At 52.4% G+C, this 7,731-nt stretch overlaps 1 long non-coding RNA gene across 2 annotated transcripts; it reads right to left on the reverse strand.

The window, feature by feature from the left end:
* Positions 1 to 1,789: 1,789 nt before the first annotated feature.
* LOC113927285 lies at positions 1,790 to 5,052 on the reverse strand. Of its 2 annotated transcripts, none has more exons than XR_003521572.1 (3): positions 4,917 to 5,052; positions 3,732 to 3,862; positions 1,790 to 3,263 (listed from the first exon to the last, which is right to left on the reverse strand). It is a non-coding gene; the product is annotated as an uncharacterized LOC113927285 (long non-coding RNA). The 2 variants fall into 2 exon arrangements; XR_003521571.1 differs by lacking the exon at positions 4,917 to 5,052 and adding an exon at positions 4,007 to 4,112.
* Positions 5,053 to 7,731: the final 2,679 nt, after the last annotated feature.

The following is a 7,731-nucleotide window of genomic DNA, read 5'->3' on the forward strand; positions in this document are numbered from 1 at the left end:
CCCCATTGGATATCTTTCTCCTTTCCCATCTTATTCACCCTAACCCTGACATTTTCCCCACATCAGCCCCACAGACTACTTTCCAGGGCCCAGTCCCAGAGCCCTCTCTTCTGTGGCTTCTCCAAGATGTTTTCCCAAAACCTTTATGGATGTCAGTTACCCGAGCTGTCCAATGAGGACATTTGGGCCGGATCATGCCAAGACCCTTGCTCTGTACTCGGAGGTGCTAGGACTCTCAGACTCTATATCTATACTTGACAAGAGTGTCTGCTGTCCCCACCTAGGACTGATGGGAACCTGCACTGCCACCTCCCTCTCAGTTTCACAGCCAGGCTGGGAGGGGGAGGCCAAGACTGGAGACAGGGAGACAGGCAGGGTATTCAAGGGGTTCGCTCCATTGCCACCCCTCAGTCTCCCATCCAGATTTCCACCACTCCATCCCCACACACTGTTCCAGCCTCCAAGGCCTGGTCCAGACCCCAGGACCCCTCTGCCAGTAGGGGAGGAAAAGGGAATGTAGGCTGGGGTGGGGTGGAGTGAGCACCTTCCCAGGACAGGGTACGGTTGGCTGTAGCCCACTGGCCTCACAACCTGGCCTCCCCTCAAGGATGCTGAGGAACCCTGGCTGGGAATGGGGTGGGCCCCTCCAGTTCTGCCAAGGGCAGCACCTTCTGCTTAGAAGGAAACACAGCCTGTGTGTGTGTGCATGTGTGCACATGCCCCAGCCTGCCCAGCCCCAGGCTTGCCCTTTCCTTCCCAGGTCAATGACCCCTGGAACTCCAAGAACACTCAGGGCCTCCCATCCTTTTGCCTGGTTCCAGGTCAGACTCACTGAATGAGAGCCACAAGTAAAGAGAAACCTCCTGGGCCCTCTCCTCAGCTCTCACTGCCCACGTGCTTCTTGGGGAAAGGGCAGGGCAGCCCCCAGTTCCCCATACAGACCCGCACTCTGGCCCACCCTGGCTCCGCCCAGCTCAGTCTGAGTGACAGTATAGAGTCTGTGTCTTGCAAGGGAGATTCTCAAGGAGGCACCCACCTCCCACATGCCCTCAGGACATGCATTCCCTGGTTCCAGGAGAGACTGGAAGCGACGAAGGACACACAGACACCTTCTGGGAACCAGGGACAAGCACTCAGGGGAAATGATTGACACACTGAGCAGGCTAAGAATGAAGGAGGTTTCCTCGGATGGGAAGGAGGAGCCAGGCCCAGGGCAGAAGTGGGTGCTTCAGAACACAGAGGAACCCCTTCATTTCTCTCACATGATCCAGAGGAGCTGGGCTTGGGAACTCTGTGAACACAGGGCTGTCTCCCCCCATTAGACTGGGGTTCCCTGAGGCAGGTTTGTGCCCCCCCTCAGACTGGGGCTCCCTGAGGGCAGGGCTGTGTCTCCCCCTCAGACTGGGACTCCCTGAGGCAGGGCTGTGTCTCCCCTCCTCAGACTGGGGCTCCCTCAGGCAGGGCTGTGTCTGCCCTCAGACTGGGGCTCCCTGAGGGCAAATCATGCCAAGACCCTTCCTCTGTACCTCTGAGGTGCTAGGAATCTCAGATTCTATGTCTTCCCTCTCAGACTGGGGCTCCCTGAGGGCAGGGTTATGTCTCTCCCTCTGACTGGGGTTGAGAGGTAGAAATTGGTTGTTTTCCTCATCAGACTGGAAGGAGCCAAGGGTGTAAGGAAATAGGAGCCAAGGGTATAAGTTAAAGAAGACCAATTCCAAGTCATGATCAGAAAGAAGTCACTTTTTTCTTTTTTTGTCATCTAAATTAATTAATTGATCTTTATGGAAAATAAGGCCCACACACATTCTAGATACCAAAAAATGTTCAGCTCAGGGATGCCTGGGTGGCTGAGTCAGTTAAGCGACTGCCTTCGGCTCAGGTCATAATCCCAGGGTCCTGGGATCGAGTCCCCCCATCGGTCTCAGTGGGGAGCCTGCTTCTCCCTCTGCCTGCCGCTCCCCCTGCTTGTGCTCTCTCTCTCTCTCTCTGACAAATAAATAAATAAAATCTTCTTTAAAAAAAATGTTCAGCTTGCCCATCAAGCTCATCTACTCTGAGAAACGTATCTTCCTCTATCTACCAGGAGGGAAAAAAAACGAAGTTAAAATTCCATCCCATTTATTTTTACAATTAGATAATATATCTAAACGGTTCTAACATCAAGGTAATACACAGGGCTATACCTTGAGCATTCTCACCCCCAGCGCCTCCATTCCTCCTCACTCCCTCCCGTATGTAACCACATTCGCTCCTATGTGGTCTTCCAGTGTTTGTTTATGCAAATGCAAGTAAATACTCCTGCCGTCTTCTCCCCAGAGAGAACGTTCTGGCAGCTAGAACTAGTCCAATCAAAAGCCCAGGTTTGTAGCCCAGTTGTGACGTTGACCTGTTTGACTTTCAGGCCCCTCTCCTGGGTGGGGGATGACAGCCTGAGGTCCTGTGGGCCTTGCGGAAGGATGCAGCTTCTCTAATGGCCCAGCATACAGCAAGTGCTCAATAAGGGAGTGCTGATTGGTTTGTTGTTGTTTTTTTTAAAGAAAATATCTGAACTCCATGCGTTCCCTCTGCCCTTAAGTCGGGCTTAGCTGGGCTTGTTGGCAAGTGGATTTGGAGAGAAGAGGTCTTCAAGTGAAGAGGTGGCTTGGGAGAGAGACTGGGGAGTGGGGTGAGGCTGATGCACACGTAGAGGCAAGTGGCACTTCTGAGGTCTGCGGGTTCTGGGACTCTCCCAGCAAAGCATCCTGGTCCTGGGAAGAGAAGGCCAGCCTGCGTATCCCCGGCAGCTCGGGGCCCAGCAGCGTCAGAGGCCAGACCGAAAGCCCTATCTAAGGTACACAGCATTCTCTCCATTCCTCCCTTGGGGAGAGCCCAGGCCTCCCAGAGGGCCTGCCTCCCACCGCTTCGTTAATATTTACCGCCACTGGAAAACAGCCGGCACCCTGGCACAGGCTACCTACCACCCAGTAATGCATACGGGGGCGGGCGAACCCCGCACGCAGCAGATTGCGTCCAAGGGTCCCCGTGAGCCCCTTCCACCGCCAGGCAGGCGCCAGCACCGAGTCCCTGCACGCCCACAGGCAACCCTGGCTCCTTCCAGCACAGGGAAGAACATGAGACAGAAAACCGAGCCCTCGCTGCCCAGCGCCCGAGGCTGGTCCGAATCGAGATGGGCTGTGAGTAAGCAGAGGGTGCACACAGCTTGTGAAGACTGAGCATGAAAAAATCATGTAAATTATCCCATGACGTCTTCATACCTTGATTACCTGTTGAAAGGAGAATATTTTTGGATTTTTTAGGTTAAATAAATATATACATAAATACATAAAATATGTCAAAATGTATTGCACCTGTTCATTTTGCTTCCTTAATGTGGCTTACTAGAAAATCGAGAAAATACAGATGTGGCTCACATTACAGTTCTTTGGGACAGCCATGACCAGGAAGGCTATAGGAATTCTATCTTGGAGGCTGCACCCTTCCCCTCCTGCCAGACGAGGGGTATGGTCACACCAACGCCTCCAGCCCCTGGAGCCCCTTCCACCCCCACCCCCATCACAGACGGGCCCTGTGAGGACAAGAGCTGGCTCTCTGCTCTCTCCTGGTTTCACTCCCGCGCCCAGACACTCGGGAGGGGAGAGGGGCTGCACTGTGGGAGCTGCTTGCCCATGCTGTCTGCCGGGGCAGCGACAGCATGTTCCCGGGAAGACCAAGCCCCGAGCCCTGTGGCCTACCCATTATAAACCTCCTCTGCCTCGGTTGATGATCAGATTAGAAGTTGCTCCTTTCATTCAGCTGATCTTGAGAGGAAGCATTGTTTTCCCAAGACTTGAGATTCAGGCATTCAGCAAGTTGTGGGTCACTCCTGGGTCAGAAGGGGTTTGAAATGATCACAAATTATAAAATTTCATGGAGAATCCACAGTAAATATAGAAAAAGTCACAGCACCGAGTCTGGTCACATTTCAGCTTCCACTCACTCAGCCTTGTGCCACCACTTTGAGACATACCTTCATAGGAGAGCTCTTCTCGGAACGGTAGACACACATCCTCCCTCCCCAAGCTCACTCCTTTGCAGGCGCTTGGCCCTCTGGGCACTCCCTGCACGCACCTGCTGGGTCTACTCCCACCTCCCCTCCCCCAGCCGAACCCAGTTCCCCGGTGCGCCTTGCTCTGCTGAGCCCAGCAGGTCAGTCACCTCCCTCGTTCCGGATACGATATGTCCATTAACCCAGCTTGTAATTGCCATGCTCTTCGGATCACTACACGTCACTGCTGACACACCAGGAGCTGTCAACAAGCCTCAAGTCTTTTGTACTTGGACGGTTGGTGTGTGGGACCCCTGTGCTGAACCTGGCAAATGCCACCTTGTATCACCACGTCCCTCACGGCCACCTGTCGTGGCCCTTCTGGGTCCCCACTCCTTTCCTGGTGGTTCACTTTTCCTCCCAAGGGGATTACCATAACATCCAGGCCCTCCTCCAAGTCCTAGCTAGTGGGAGGCGGGATGTCACCCCCACCACCCCCGCATGGTGCTCCGGTCCCTCCCAAGGTCCTCCCCCCAGTTCACCCCTCGGCAACAACTGCTTCATTGAAACTTGTTTTTCACTTTATTTTCAAGCTCTCACACTCTCCTGGTACCCCCCCCACCCCCCACCACCACCACCTTCTGGCCACTCCTTCTCAGCCTGCTTTGCTGGCGATTTTCTGTGCCCCAACTCTGTAACATCGGAATGCCCCATGGCTAGGGCTTGGACCCCTTCTCGTCCTTGTCTTCGCTCGCTCCCTGGGCGATCTAATCCAGATGAGAGGCTTTAAATATGATTTATAAATTGCTGGCTCCCAGACGTCCGTCTCCAGCCCAGCCGTCCCCTCTGATTCCCGGGCCCGCATGCCCTATTGTCCCCCTCTCATGGCCACCTGGGTGTCTCCTGGGCATCTCAGACTCAGCATTCCAAACCCGGCCTTCCCGTCGGCCCCATCCAGCCATCCCATTCACCATCTCAGGATCTCCGGTCAGGTCAACTCCATCCGTCATTTGCTCAGACCAAATGCCTTTGCCATCCCGTTTCACACATGCCTTTCTTTGACATCTCCTAGCCAATGTGTCAACAAATCCTGTTGGCTCTATCTTCAGAACATAGCAGACTCCATCCATTTCTCTGTCACTTCCAGTCAGGTTCAAGCCACTGTCATTTCCCGCTTGGATTTTTGCAAGAACTTCATGACTTTTGCCCTTGCTCTTTGGATCACTACAGTTTCCCTGCTCTGCCTTCTCTGTCTACCCTCAGCACAGCGACCAGAATCAGCCTATTAAAAACCAATCCAGATGCCACCCTTCCTCTGTGCTGACTCTCCAATGGTTCCTGCCTCACTCAGAGTAAAAGCTGCAGGCTTCACAGGGGCTGCCACACCCTGCAGGATCCAGCCCCCCTTCCCCGCTGTGTCCCTTCTCCACACTCCCCCTTGCTCTTTGCTCCTCCAACACCCCAAGCATTGCTTCAGCCTCCCGGGCTTTGCAACAGCCTTCCCTCTCCAGAAAGCCTCATGGCTCCCTTCCTCCTTCAGGTCTTTGCTCAAATGCCACCTTCTGAGTGAGGCCCTTCCTGGCAGTCCCATTTGGAATGGTGACCCCACTCTCTGGTACTCTTTATCAGCCTTCCCCACCTAATTTGCCTCCATAGCACTTTTTTTTCTTTCTAATACGCTATATACATTTCTTTTTTCTTTTTTTCTTCGATTATTTATTTGAGTGAGCGGGGGGGGGGGGAGAGAGCGCGCGTGCTCTCACGAACAGGAGGAGGGAGACCCAGAAGCAGACTCCCCACTGAGCAGGGAGCCTGATGCAATGTGGGGCTCGATCCCAGGGCCCTGGGATCACGACCTGAGCCGAAGGCAGACAGACGCTTAACCAACTGAGCCACCCAGGTGGCCCTATTTTTCTTATTTAATTTGTTATCATCAATCTCCTACCAATGGAGTGTCAGCTCCAGGAGGGCAGGGATTTCTGTCTGATTTGTTCACAGCTCTATCCCTAGTTCCTAAAGTAACACCTGACATGTAGTGGATATTCAACAACTATGTGTTGAATGGACAAGACGAGACTAATGACAGAGCCCCCGTGGCATCTATTGTCCTTTTCTAGACCAATGTGGATTTATTAAGCAATACCCTTGGCATATGGCCTTCTAATATACCACATAATTTACTTATTTATTCTGGTTTTCATTCATTGCCTGTATCCTCCTGTAGAACGTAAGCTCCATGGATGTTTGTTGAATGAATGGATGACCATTTTTCCAGCTACTGATCCATAAAACTACTTCAGGGTCGCAGCTCTATTTCTCCATCTTGACCATCAAAGCACCTGAGAGACGTTATCAAGAACTTTGCGGAGTTCCCGCACCTCCCACAACTTCTGCATCTACCAGTCTCCAATCCTCTTGGGAGTCAGAAAATCCATTAGTCAGAAATCTTAATGAGAGAAACACATATTAAAACTGGAGATTCCTTCTCTCTGACCGCCCAGCACCAGTAAGACCTGAAAGTCGGAAAACACGGTTAGCCCAAATACAGGGAAACAGACCCTCCTATATAGATGGATGGGGACATGAATCCACACAGCTTCTATGGAGTTGGACAATTTGACGGTATCTATCAAAATTAAACGTGAGCAAATTCTTTGCTCAACAACTCCATCTCTGAGTATTTATTCTATAGAAACGCATACATGTCACATATGTCAAACACGCAGAAAGTGATGTGTATGCAAAGTTATTCATTGCAGATAAGACAATGAGAGAGAAAGCCTGGCGACTGTGGGGGGCCAGTAGAATAAATGACAGGGCATCGTACTACAGTATTCCCTGGACATCGAAAGAATGAGGCAGCCCCACGTGCACTGTTGAGTAAAAATCTCCAAAACCTACTGTTAGAGGAAAAGAAAGTTAGGTAAAACGTGGCAAGTGAAATATGCTCCATTTGCCTTTTTTTTTTTTAAGGACTTTAATTATTTGACAGAGAGGGACACAGCGAGAGAGGGAACACAAGGAGGGGGAGCAGGAGAGGGAGAAGCAGGCTTCCCGCCGAGCAGGGAGCCCGAGGTGGGACTCGATCCCAGGACCCTGGGACCATGACCTGAGCCGAAGGCAGACGCTTAACGACTGAGCCACCCAGGCGCCCCAACACATTTGCCTTTTTTAAAGGGTAGACAGATAGGTGGATCATATACATGAGCAGCGGTAACACTGGGTGCCTTTGAGGAGTGCAACTGGGGGGCTAGAAGGCAGGGGTGAGAGGAGCACTTTTCACTGGATACTCTTTGGTGTTTTTTGAGTTTTATCCCAGGGGTGTTTCTTATCTATTTCACAACACTCTTGTTTTTAATTGGCCTGACGCGCTAGTCATGGCGAGCCCTTGCTGGCTCCCGGACCGCCCTCCCCCGCCTTTCTAAGTGCGGGTGAGCCATCCTTTTCCCAGTCTGCAAGGATCCTGGTCCAGGACTGCCCTGAGCTGTGAAGTTACAGATTCCAAACCCCTCCTCTTTTTGAAATTCAGAGCCACATTTTCCCTGCACCCAGCCCCGTGCTCCGAGCTTCCTCAGAGGGGACCGAGAAGACCCAGCGGTCTTGTCCAGAAGCTTCCGTTTTGCCTGAAATGTTGTTTTACAGGGAGAGGCCCCCTTGCAAACCCTGGGAGCAGCTGCTGGGGAGGGGCTTCTCTTTCCTCTCCCAGT

This window comes from Zalophus californianus, chromosome 7 (assembly GCF_009762305.2).
Source record: "Zalophus californianus isolate mZalCal1 chromosome 7, mZalCal1.pri.v2, whole genome shotgun sequence".
Classification (NCBI taxonomy): Eukaryota; Metazoa; Chordata; class Mammalia; order Carnivora; family Otariidae; genus Zalophus; species Zalophus californianus.